At 34.7% G+C, this 13,366-nt stretch overlaps 1 protein-coding gene across 1 annotated transcript in view; it reads right to left on the bottom strand.

The window, feature by feature from the left end:
- LOC128984347 (uncharacterized) overlaps positions 1-2,696 on the bottom strand; it is a 163,170-nt gene extending 160,474 nt beyond the window's left edge. Inside the window, exon 1 of the mRNA XM_054403656.1 lies at positions 2,669-2,696. The gene's annotated coding sequence lies outside the window, so the exon portion shown is untranslated. The remainder of the gene's footprint in view (positions 1-2,668) is intronic.
- Between the last annotated feature and the right edge of the window lie 10,670 nt (positions 2,697-13,366).

The following is a 13,366-nucleotide window of genomic DNA, read 5'->3' as shown; positions in this document are numbered from 1 at the left end:
TGGGGAGAATTCTGTAAACTGTTATTTGGATTTATATAATATTTATTTTAAATATTTACGTACCGGTACCTTTTATAAATAAGTTGGGGCTTTCATCTGTCTTTTGATAGCAAAAGCCAGGAAATGACGCATTGGATTTCAATATTTACTAAGTGAGTTGATCATACTATGCACTTATTGCGTACTTTCCATAGTTATGTTTTGTAAATAGGGTATAGGTCATAATGCATTCATTATGTAATTTGCATTGCGATAAGCTGTACGATTATAGTAACAATATCTTTTCTATTTTTTCGCTTTTTTACCTAAAAGAAAATTACATTTTAGTTACCCACTCGTCCATCCGCTGGATCGTAAGCTTTATGACACAAATGACACATCAATCATAAAAATTGGTTAAGTAACACGGCTGAAAAGTGGTTACAGATTGATCAACTAACCCTGCAACACTCTGCAGGTAGGCATATATTTATGTCATGCAGACATGTATGTTACAGTATGTCTGAGAACCCGTATTTAGTTACGTTTTTTGATCGAATTTAGCAGGCCTATAGGATGAAAGAAATTCCATTTGATCAAAATATATCCATAAACAAGCATACTACGACCTTTTCTTTATAAGAATGCCATGTATTTATTGTCTACTAAATCTTTAATTGTAAAGCAATGCTTCAATGCACAAAACTGTTGTTTTAAACTGTACTCTCTACTCGATCTATGTAATGAAAATTGGGCATTTCTAGGTTTTACAAGTAAGTTAAACCATTTGTTTTAACAAAGGATTGAGGTTACAATCGGGGATGTTGTATAATAATGCAATTGATCGCAGGATTTGCTAAATCACTCAATCTTAATCAATTTATTAAGACAGAGATGTACTTGGTGTCCGTATTTTAAAATGAGAATGAATGTCAAATGAGTGTGGAATGGAAGGTATGGCATGTGGGATGTTTAACTGACATAGACCTGTTTTTACTTAGGACATGAACATTAAAAAACAACGGTTAAGAATAAATCAGTCCATTGTCGAGATTATATACTCATACACTAGGAAATTTAAATTATCAACCATTAACAGCAATTTCCACGTTGGGAGTTTCCAATCTGACTTTGAGTACAGAGCGAGGTAGACTTACAAGAACAGGAAAACATCTCGGAAGTAACCATACACCTCTGTAATAACAATGGTAAATGTATAGATACTTCTTAAAAAGACGAGATGATTTTGTGACTGAAATACCTACTGAATACTTTCTCAGTTTTCTTGAGATCGTTCTTAGTGTTTGGGCACAGTCATTGACTTTGGATATTCCAAGCAGACAATTCTTCCTAGAGTGAAATCTGGAGCATTTTCGATGCACGTTTCATTCCTGGCTCAGCCTGAGAGTGTGATGATGACTTTATAACAAGCAATCGTTCATTCATAGAACATTTTGGTGGGTTGAAATAGTTTTAAAATTGGAAAATAACAAGAAATTAGAAAGATCTGACAAAAAACACTCTACATACAGAAATGACAAAAATACCTTAAAATTGGTGAGCTATTCCATAAGCTTGGTAAATATTCTTGGAAAAAGTGTGTTTAATCTAAATCGGATGGTCGGATACTAAAACGACTTTTGTTGCATTTTTTAGTACAACTCAAGTAGACTACCTATTATTGTTGACGTGCTAGGCCTATTAATTGTGCCCTACTAACAGGTAAGTAGATCTAACAAATCTATATATACACATTCCCTTGATTGACTAGACATGTTTGTCCTATGAGAAGTTATCAGAAGCAGGCTATAGCATACGTTGGCTGAAATGTAGTAATTTTGACTATGGATAACAGTGTAATTAACTTTCCCTAAAAACAAATCCCATCAGTCAATGTGTGTGTTGTTTGTACAATCGTCGGTTTCGGTTTTACGGCGCATTTTATTAGCGTACGTAACAGAAATAGTTTTTAATCTTTCAGTAAAACCATAGATAAAACAAGGGAGTACGTTTTATCTATGGTAAAGCTGAATGACTAACATTTTAAAGCTAAAATATACAATTTTTTAAATTTTTTTGAAGATAAAATTTTTAGCCAATCGCACTTAGCATGGTTTGCTATAGATTTTCAAAATAGATAACTTATATTATTTATGCAGGATTACAATGAGGCAATAATGACACAGTTAACGATTAAATCATAATAGAACACACTAGAATTATACGAATTTCAAGCATCAATTATTTTAAATGTTTATTTTCCCCCAGAATAATAAGCCAATATTTCTATAAACCAATATAAAATTAATTGTAGTCTAAACGCTTTCATACAATTCCCCTTAAAATATTTGAACAAATCTGTATAAGTAGGCACGTTGGCTGAAATGCAGTAATTTTGAGTATGGGTAACAGTGTAATTTAAACTTTCAATAAAACAGACCCCATCGGATACTCAAACAGCTTGTGTTGAATTTTTTAGTACAACTCAGGTAGTACTTATTATTGTTGACGTGCTAGGCGCTAGGCCTATTAATTGTGACCTACTAACAGGTAAGTAGGTCTAACAAATCTATGCCTACACATTCCCTTGGCACTAGACATGTTTGTCTTATCACTATCAGTCAGCAGTCAGCTGATGTGTGTGTGTTGTTTGTGTGCACGTGTGTGCGAGTACGAGAGTTGTACTAACCTGTATTGCGTGTAGCCGCACTCCGCGAGCCCGGCACCCACTCTGCCTCACTCACACTCGCATCACATCGATCAGCGCACGCGCAAGCGCGCTCACTCGCTCACAATCCGATTGTTTTAATTAGCCAAACCTATTCTCTTCCTGACCTTTCGTCGCGAGCCTATGCCAACGTAGCCTACTTCGCCCAGGATCGATCCCGTCAATCCCGTCCTCACTGGGGCAATCTTCGTATAGTGTTTACGCTCTAACCCCGATCCAGTGATTTGTTTGTCAATCAAACCCCGTCAGTTGCCCTGAACTGATTAAGGTGCAAGTTAGGTTAGGTCAAATTATGTGTGTATGGATTATTAACTATATATAGCATAGATGAAACAAAACATACCCCTTTAGTAGATGTCTTACCCTTATTGAACAGCTGAAGCCAATTTTATTGTTAGTTCTGTCTGGTGCAATGCAAGGGTCGTGTGTTGTTTACAATTTGTTTCTTGTTATTTCAGTCATTTAACATCTCGTTTATCCAAATAAAACGATCTAATCATAAACAATAACTCGTCCTCTAGTTCTATACCCAAACAGTAAAGCACAAATCATGAAATTAACTGTAAAATAATGGAAACAAAATTTCGTCTATACTAGCGATCAGTGTGAACATGGACTAAACACAACGGTAGCTTAATTTCCAATGGGATGAGATGTGTACGATATATTTTATGCACTCTCTCACCTAAGAGCAGGATCGGATTCTAGATCTTGAGAAGTTGTGAAAACTTGCATTTTTCTAATCGTGATGGAAAGTAAGCAATATTCCCTCAAACATTAAAACTAATCATCACCAAAATTTAACTTAGAAATATACGAGACCTCTCCCCGTGGTCGAAAACTCAACCAAAAGTAAATATAGTAAAACTTCTTGAAAATAGTTTCAACCCACGCTGCAAATAAAACATGTGAATGGAATTTCTTTAATTTATTTTGATTTTCAGTTTATATTTTGTTATTTTGTCACCAACATGGCAAATTAATTTTGTTATTTTGTCACCAACATGGCAAATTAATTTGTGTTATTTTTGTTTAATTTAAAATTCATTTGTTGTGCATATTTTTGAGCCTATTTAAATTTATAAATGGATTACTGCACATCAACAGGAAAATATCTTTCATCTGGTAGGCCTACCAACCGCGTGTAATTCGGTCCGGTAGTATAATCATGCTAGCTGTCATAAGTTTTGCAAAAGTTTATTAGCATACAAGATTAAGTTACGATAGTTAGTTCTCTTCCATGTGTGTTTAAATAGAAAATATATTTTTTATTTTGAACGTAATGAAAATGTAACCCAAATACATGTAAATATAAATAAATGTAATGCATATGATGATCCAGACTATGTGGTGGAAACTTTTGAAAACAATTTCGATGATTATATAACTTGACTTTTAATATGATTTCGCATTGGTTTTCATAAGGACAGTCATGCAATGAACTTTTACTAACACATTTTTTGCAATTTAATCATTAACAGTTTACGCCAACACGGTTTAGGATTAAGCTAAAATATCTACACAGTCGTAAGCAAAATTGTATAGACACAAAAACACTTAAAATCTTAAGCTCACTTATTGAAAGTAATGTTTTGGAATATAGTTGAAACAACTCGAAAGAAAAAAAAGGAATAAAAAAGCCTTTATTTATGCAGGCATTATTCTAAAATGTGTTAATCTTATGAAGAATAAGTCAACTGATATAGTTTGCTTTTTTATATTTTGATCAAACTTGGCAAATTTATTTATTTTATACTAAGGGGCTATTTTTGTTCTAAAACACACTTTATAACCATCCCTTTAGCAGTAAACTTATTTGTTAAATTTAATAATACGTTTAATTGAAATCCAATCAGACAAATTAACCTGCTTAGTCTGCAGATTTGCTATGACAGGGGTATTTTATTTTATTGAGACCATGAGACCTATGTTAATAGCTTTTTCCCTATATGGGAAATTTGCTAAAAAGTGGTTGAAGACGCATTACATTATTTTAGCACCAAGAATTAAGAAGTTAATCCTAATGTTATTTTCATAATAATTGTATTAGGTACTTATTTTTTACTATGTCTAAATATTTTTGAACAAAATCTATAGAGATCTAATCACTCATAAAAACATAATTCACAATATTATAATTTTGTCTTCCATCTAGAGTTGAGTGTTTAGCTAATACTGAAAATACATTTATCAACTAATAGGCGTTTTATTTCGCACAAGTTAGGTGATGTTTTTGGCACATCGGATATTTGGTCTAGAGCCAGAAATCATTGAACAAACACAGGGGGATCTAATTTATTCAGGACTCTTAAACAACCGTCGTCCACTTAACAACAAATTCTCGTTATGGCCGTTTGTTAATTCCATTAGCTTCTCACTGAATTATTAATCCAATCCATTACTTGGGTTTTATCTGGGACAATGAACTGCTATTGTATGTAGGGATATATTTATTAAAACTGACGAAATTGGAATTAGTGTGTTGTTATTATCAGAGACAATAACTACCATTTATTATCATCATTTAGGTACTTCATATTTCCATTATATCCAAGTTCAATGTGTACATTCATTACTTGTCTAAAGTTTAGTCAATCAGCTGAAATATAGTATATTTCATCACTAAGGCGTAAAGTGACTGTTTTCGACCTGAGCTTGAGTTTCGCGACCGGGGCGAAGCCAAGGTTGGAAAATGTACGAGGTTTGTAATATGCCCGTGTGTAATTCAACTATACTGTAATTTCGCCATATTGCACCATTATTTAATTTGAGCAAACTGAGTTAGAAAACGAATATAATACTTTTCATATAAAAAGTAAGCCTTCAAAACTACCTCAAACTTGCCTTCAATTTTGCTAATACCTCAGAGTTATTATTACTCTGAGCTAATACTTTTATACTTTATTCTGAAAAGACGACAAGACGAATATAGTTATTTTGAGCCAAGTAGAATGGTGATGAGTAGCGCGATCTTGTAGTCTTGTTAGTGACTAAAGCGACGGTCAATTCACACCGCAACCGCAGCGTAACCGCGGCTCCAACCGCTGCCATGTGTACGGTCCTAGGCGGCCGCCGCTGCGGCCACCGCGGCGGCTGCCGCCCTCATGTGTACAGGGCCTAAGGCCGACATGTTCCTCAAGACATAGACTAGACACAGGTTTTAATTAATTGCCCATACAGGCAATGGCAACTAAGGGATCTGCAGTTTATAGTGGAATCCGAACCACCTTATCTTTGCCTTATAATTAACAATTTGGTCTAATTATAAGGAACTGTGAATCGTCGTAGTAATAAATAAATATACTAATGCAAACAAGCAGCTCTTTAGTAAGTGGTTCAATCATTTCGTCTATTAATTTTGTATTAATGTACAGTATTCAATCGATGAACTATTGGCATGGATTCAACAATAAGCTACAACCGATTAATTCAATCAAGATTACACAATTTTGATTCGTGCTATTACTTACAATCGAAGATTACAACTGTATTTATAACAGCTGAACTTTACTCCCTAGTGAGTAAAAGAGTTACTTTGAACCAGCAACGCTAAATTAAAAACTGCTATTTTTGGTTCAGTGTGAGGAAAAATATTTTCAAGTATGGCCGAGACTCTGGGTATGGTGTAATTGTAACAGAACACGATACACACGTGCAACCCGTACATAACATGACACATAGAACTCTCGAAGCAAACATACTAATCGCACAAAATAACACTGACTGGAAAATTTCACTTTTACGACATTCCAGCCGGTCACTGCTGCCCCAAATACAACTGATTAAGAAACTACACCAAAAATATCAATTATAAATTTTACATCATTATTTCAAAAACCCCTAAATTTTTGTTAATTTATCAGAACTTCAGAAACTTAAGCCAATTCTACAGCTTATGAAAAGGTAACGGAATCTAAAATGTTGTAAAAGTTTACACAATCTTTGTGCCTCCAGTCCATCCGGAGGCTTACCCGCAGTTACTTTGAGTGACGCAACTCAGGAAATAAACTCGCAGCACTCGCTACGATACTCAACGTTGTTGTTCACCCACAAAACATAGAAAGAGTACAACAAACAAAACGTAAAGTAGACTGGAACAGTGTTAATAGCTTAGTATTACACATTTACACCATTACACCCTAATTTGGAACAAATATTTTATACACTCCGACTTTTGAAACCCTTAAAGCCTACGTTACCTGCTCCCCCAGCTGAACACTGTCCAACAACTCACTACCCAACAGCTACAAACAAAACTGACTCCCAAATCAAACAATGCATAAAAATGAGCTAGAGCTCTTAACAGAACAAAATTAAAAACTAAACTTGAATGAATAAAAAAAAATCATCGCAGTCTTTCAGAAACTAAAACCAGTCTCTCAGCAAATGTTAGTTTTAAAGATATATTGAGGTGTTTAAAAACTAAAAAATTTAGGTACATGTCCTCTCTGGGTAAAAGCGTTACTGTATTTAGGTTTTCCTCGCGGCCCTTAGCAATTCTTGCTCCAGAGTGAAGCAGACATTTTGCAGAGTGAACAAGGCACATAAAAGTTCCACACAGGCTAAACGGTACGTAATTGATTTATTTATTCATCTTTAGGTACCTATTGATTTTTTTATTCACATATACTAAAACAATACTATAGATAAAACATACCGGTACTAGTCTATGACAATACTTTATGCCTAAAGAAACAATTACTTAACACAAAATATTGTGCAACGAATTGGGTCGTTTAACTATTAACATCTATTATACTATACATCCTACACTCATCTCCATTCATACTTGGCTTAAAATACCTACTATGTATGGTCGTCATTTCATTGAACAGTATTAACAGAACAGTACCGGTACATCGTATGATCTTGTTATAAAATAATAATATATCAAGACGTGTATTTTATGACTGTATTTGTAGCTAGATGATGGATGTTCTACCAATCATCCAAGCATACGTGTTTTGCGTATATATATTATCAACGCTCAGCGTCGCAAAATTGTGACGTACAGTGGTATGCTATTATGTTATAAAACATTACTATAAATAATAAAAACAATGGCCTGTTGAAGTATAAGGATGGTCTTAATGAAAAGATTTACATTGCGGAACTCTACAATCGGTTTAATTGGCTCCATTGTGAATCTAGCCTCTCTCTTGCTCGGGATAATTAAGTTTGGCAAGTCTCCATAGTTCGATCTTGCCAAAACTCGAACAAACTGACTCGTATATACTTAACCTACACAACAGCAATAGGCTGTGGACGAGTGTGCGCGTGTTGTGTTCTAATTTCGTACCAGTATCCTATTTTAGATTTATCAATGGGTTTTATTTATACTCTAGTAATGTTTTAAATTTAAAACTTGTTACAGCAATTCCTTTCACTATAGTTTCAAAACATTATGACTGACCATACGTTCACTACTGAAAATTAGTCTTAGCACATAAGCATCGAATTTGAATATTGGACTGGAAGTAAGTTGGTAGAATATAAGAAAGAGAACCCACTTTGGGTTTTTCCCAAAAGGATAACATGGGGAGCTTTTTAGCCACTTTTTAAAAATATGGCTTCTTGCCTATACATCCCCATATAAATGTCCTATACTATTGTCCAAATCCATAAACATTTCAAATCCACACCCACACCCATACCCTCACGCAAATATATTTTCAAATCACGCGAGATTTGCACGAGAACTCGGACGCGCTCCCGACCCGTAGGCACTGCCGCGGGCTTGCTTCTCGTCCCCAGCGGGTGTAGGATATAGCTATCTGCGTCCTACTCCGCTAATGTGGGCTCTTATGGGAATATCCGTCTCAAAATCCCGGAGCCGTTCCCCCACCACTCTACCGTTCATACGTGGTAAGATAAGTAATTAACGATTAATCAAGACACTAATCAACGATTAACATCATAAAAATTGCTAATTGGGATACTTATGTTCGTCCTACTCCGGAGTGTATATGGGCTCTTTATATCCCTCAAAATCCGGTAGTCGACATAGTAGTGTAAAAACTACTAGGTATTCACTGAGTCAGGAGGAGCAACACCAAATTGTCCCATAGCACCCTACCATGTGTACAGTTTAGGCAACATCCTTTGCAGAAATCCATGAGTTCTGGCTAATTAGGAACCCAAGCCACTTGACATACAATACATTTTCCTTCCTCCTAATCACCTTCTCTACCAAACACTTGGTCTTTAACAACTGTTCTGTATAGAACCCTCCCTTGATTATTTTGCCATTTTCATTTTATAAGTCACTTCAAAATATAAGTCACTGGCTTTGTTTTTTTAACTCCTTCTATTGTAAATAGTTCCCCTACAAAATTTGGGGTTTATCCTTAACTAAACACACGTTTATACTTAGAAATCCTTATGACATCACCCACCTGATATCTCGGCTTTTTAACTTGCACTTTAGAAGTCAAACTCTCATGCACATATTTACTATTCTTAACACTCACTTGGTTAGGCTTCATTCCTATGCATTTTACCTATGCATTTTTTATTTATTTTTTTGCTATTTTTTATTTTACCTATGCACCTTTATTATTATATTTTCTATTTTAATTTGGAAGTAAATCCAGCCATTTATAAATCCCCTGAGCACTAAATTCTCTATATAACCAATTATTAAAAGCTCTCTGGACCTTTCCACAATGGCAGCCTTAGTTGTAGAAAAAGTGTGATAGTGATCAATATTTAACTTTTTCATTAGTTTGGTGAAATTTTCATTAAAAATTATTTTCCATTGTCAGATTAAATTTCTTAACCCACTTTGGTAGAATGGTTTTAATGGCTTCTGTAACCACCAACCCTGTCTTATTCTTTAGAGGAGCAGCATAGGCCTGTTTAGAAAATGTATACATTAAAGTTCAAATATATTTATTACCAGAATTCTCTCTACCATAGTTTTGCATGTCAATTACATACTGTATATCTGTACGGTTTAGTTTAAACCCAATACTTTAAAAGACCTTCAATCAAAATTATTTGTTGCAGGGTTATGAAGTTCGTATGCAATTTTATTCATGTTTTATCCTTAATAACATCAGTACTTCTATGAACTACAAACATTGTACCAGTAGCACCTACTAATAGATTATCTTCTTTTCTTTTAAATACATAGTTTTCTGGCATATAAGGCCTATTATCTATATACTTAAATCAACTCAAAGATTTGGGATCAAATTAAATACTATTTTCGCTACACTACTGTGAAATGACCTGTTTTCGTAACATGTTCAGGGTCTGACTTAGGGGAGGTACGAATGAGGCATTTAGTTCAAAATTCCTCCGTGAACAGCGCTGTAGTAGAGAGCACTTTGGCAATGAAGGTTTACTAATCGCAAAAATAGTTCTGTTCATAAAATAAAATTATAAATGTCTCAAATTCAATTTTATTATTTTTTAATTATAAAACTAAACTATCATAACCTAACCGAACTAACCAAACTTGCTGATAAAGAAATAATATAACAAAAGTTTAGTAGTCGGAAAAATAATTCTGTTTATTAAATAAAACTAGAATTTGCTCAATTAAAATTTTATAATGACTTAATAATAAAATTAAACTGTAATAACCGAACCAAACCAACCAAACTTGCTGATAATAAAAAAATCTTGGACAAAAAGTTAATGCTACCAGCAGGATTCGAACCCGGGTCCTACAGTATATGAGCCCGGCACGCTAACCATTAGACCACCGAGGCCGATGGCTACTGATCGTTTTGTTACGGTAATGGCGTTCCCTCAGCTAATAAGAAGCCCACAGCTGTCATCGTAGCCTCTTCTATACCTCCCCTGAGTAAATACCACATATGTTCATCACCTGCGAAAACTCATCATTACGTTGTTTACTACGGCAAAAGAATGTTTACTATGCAAAAGTGATGTTTACTATCTTTTTGGATTTTTCCGACGTAAACAAACAAATATTTGTTATTGTTTTATCAACTGTTAAATCTCGCACTTCAAACATGGTCTCAAATATGTAATGACTCACTTTCTACTCAAAAATCATGTTTTCGGCCCCTGGACTATTTTGTTAAGACAATAATAGGTTTTTTACATACCTCAGTCAAATAGTCCAAAAATGGTATTGCTCAACAGCTTACATGTTTCGTTACGAAGACAACATTATCAAAGCTTGCAACTCGCCAAAAACACATTTAAAACACGAACACGAACACAGAAAACATTAATATGGTACGAATACACGATTGACATTTAGATAGCGCTATCATAATACTGATTTGGTCCGGCGCGGCGCGGGGCTGGTAGCAGACTGGAGGTCTACGTCACATCGTCTCCTCTACTGTTATCACTGATGTTATCAGATCTTCGATCAGCTGTTCCTGAGTTTAATATTGTGTTAAAAATCGAGTGAGACTGGAACTGTAATTTTTCGTTAAGGATGTGGTCCTTACACTGTTCGTCATTATAAATTCTATAAATCTCGAACTCCTCCAAGGTGTCAAGTTTTCTACCTTTCCCACAGACATGTAGAATTTTTAAACCATCGTCAATACTACTCATTGAGTGATTTGAATCAACCAGGTGTTGTGCAAAGGCTGTTTTTTGTTTGACCATTTTTGGAGTTGGCCTGTGTTCTCTGTAGCGGGTTTCAAATGCCCGACCCGTCTGGCCTATATATTTGCATGGGCAATCTGGGCAACTGATCTGGTAAACACCGGTGTTGTTTACTTTGTTGCTGGACCCTTTATTATGCAAAATGTTCCTAGTGCGGTTGGTGGTTCGGAACGTTAAGTCGATGCCTTGCCTATTTAGTTCTTTTTTAAGGCTGTTTTCTACAGAGTGGCTGTACTCCACACAAACATATTTTTTGTTCTCAATCTTATCTGGTTTAATATCTTGTTTTCTTTTGTTCTTATAGTTGCTAATTAATCTGTCTACCAAATCGTGTTTGTACCCATTGGCTGATGCGGTATACTTTATTAATGAGCATTCTTTGTTATAATTATCGGGGCTTAATGGAACAGTTAACATTCTGTGGATCATGGAGTTGTAGGCTGCTATTTTTTGCGAAAACGGGTGGTAAGAAGTGGAGTGAATTGTTTGAGCTGAAGTGGTTGGTTTTCTGTAAATACTATAATCAAATTTGCTGTTATTCTTCGTGACTGTGAGGACTAGAAAATTTATTCTATTGTTTGACTCTGTTTCTAAAGTAAACTTTAATTTGGGTGCGATGTTATTCAGATAGTTGAGTAGGAGGTTTAATTGCCTATTGTTGCCATCGAATAAAACAATGGTGTCATCCACATATCTGAAGTACATGCATGGACCAAATCAGTATTATGATAGTGCTATCTAAATGTCAATCGTGTATTCGTACCATATTAATGTTTTCTGTGTTCGTGTTCGTGTTTTAAATGGGTTTTTGACGAGTTGCAAGCTTTGATAATGTTGTCTTCGCAACGAAACATGTAAGCTGTTGAGCAATACCATTTTTGGACTATTTGACTGAGGTATGTAAAAAACCTATTATTGTCACTTTCTACGCTTGTTATGAAAATATACTATTTCTGAATGTCTGAATTTGTTTCTTCTGAATCAAAATACATAGCTTGTGACGTTAGACAGATGTCAGCCAAATTTTCCCCCTTTGGTAGATTCCTTAAAATTTGTTTTTCGGAATCCCAACAGGTTTCTTCTTTATCAAACATCATTATGTTTTTCTTACCCTTTGTTAATACTTGGCCAACCACTGCTGCATCTGTTGGCAACACACCTTCTTTTGCATCTATTATTTGTTTGCTGTTGACATTATACTTATTATCCTTTAATAGCTTTGACTATCAACAGCCAATGGTTATGGTATGTTCTTTTGGAACACAATCAGTCACACCAATAGTAGCTTTAACACGTACTAACCTTTTATTATTAAAATCCCAATAGCGTGCTTCCATTTTTGGAACTTGTGAAACGTTCACAGCATCTACACTATCTGTACCTGCCAACAAACTACTAATTTTACGCTTTTTTAATTCCAAACACCATTATCTGATTCTAAAAATTAATAATTCTTATTATCTTGTACAAAGGTACCATCTTTTCTTATTAAAGTCAGTTGTAAAGTGGGCACATATAATCTAAACTTTCACCCCTTTTCACATTAGTATTTTTAGCGAATTTCCCATATAGGGAATAAGCTATTACCGTAGTACTCATGGTAAGACCTGGACGTGGGACCGATTTTTTTTTCGTTTTGAGGTCCCTAGAGGCCAAAAACACCATCCGTTCAAATTCATATATATATATATATATATATATATATATATATATTTATATATATATATATATATATATATATATATTTATATCTAATATATAAAATTCTCGTGTCACAGTGTTTGTCTGCAAACTCCTCCGGAACGACTTCACCGATCGTTATGAAATTTGGTGTGTAAATTCTGTAGGTATGCGAATCGGACGTAAACTATTTCCCGTTTCGAAATTCTTAAAAGGGCTCCGCCCCAGTGGCTCTGGAGTTTCCCATGTTAACCTTATGAGAAATGGAATTAATGAATCTTAACAGCTGTTATAATTAAACAAGTTGGTTCTGTTCTATGATGTTCAATAGCATTAAAGTTACAAGGATTACCAACAGGGTGCAGCACTATTATTTCTTTT

Source organism: Macrosteles quadrilineatus, unplaced genomic scaffold, assembly GCF_028750875.1.
Source record: "Macrosteles quadrilineatus isolate MER2022 unplaced genomic scaffold, UCM_ALF_1.0 Scaffold_2__2_contigs__length_208266976, whole genome shotgun sequence".
Lineage (NCBI taxonomy): Eukaryota > Metazoa > Arthropoda > Insecta > Hemiptera > Cicadellidae > Macrosteles > Macrosteles quadrilineatus.
The sequence above is the reverse complement of the archived record's forward strand: the minus strand, read 5'-3'. Positions and strand labels throughout refer to the sequence as shown.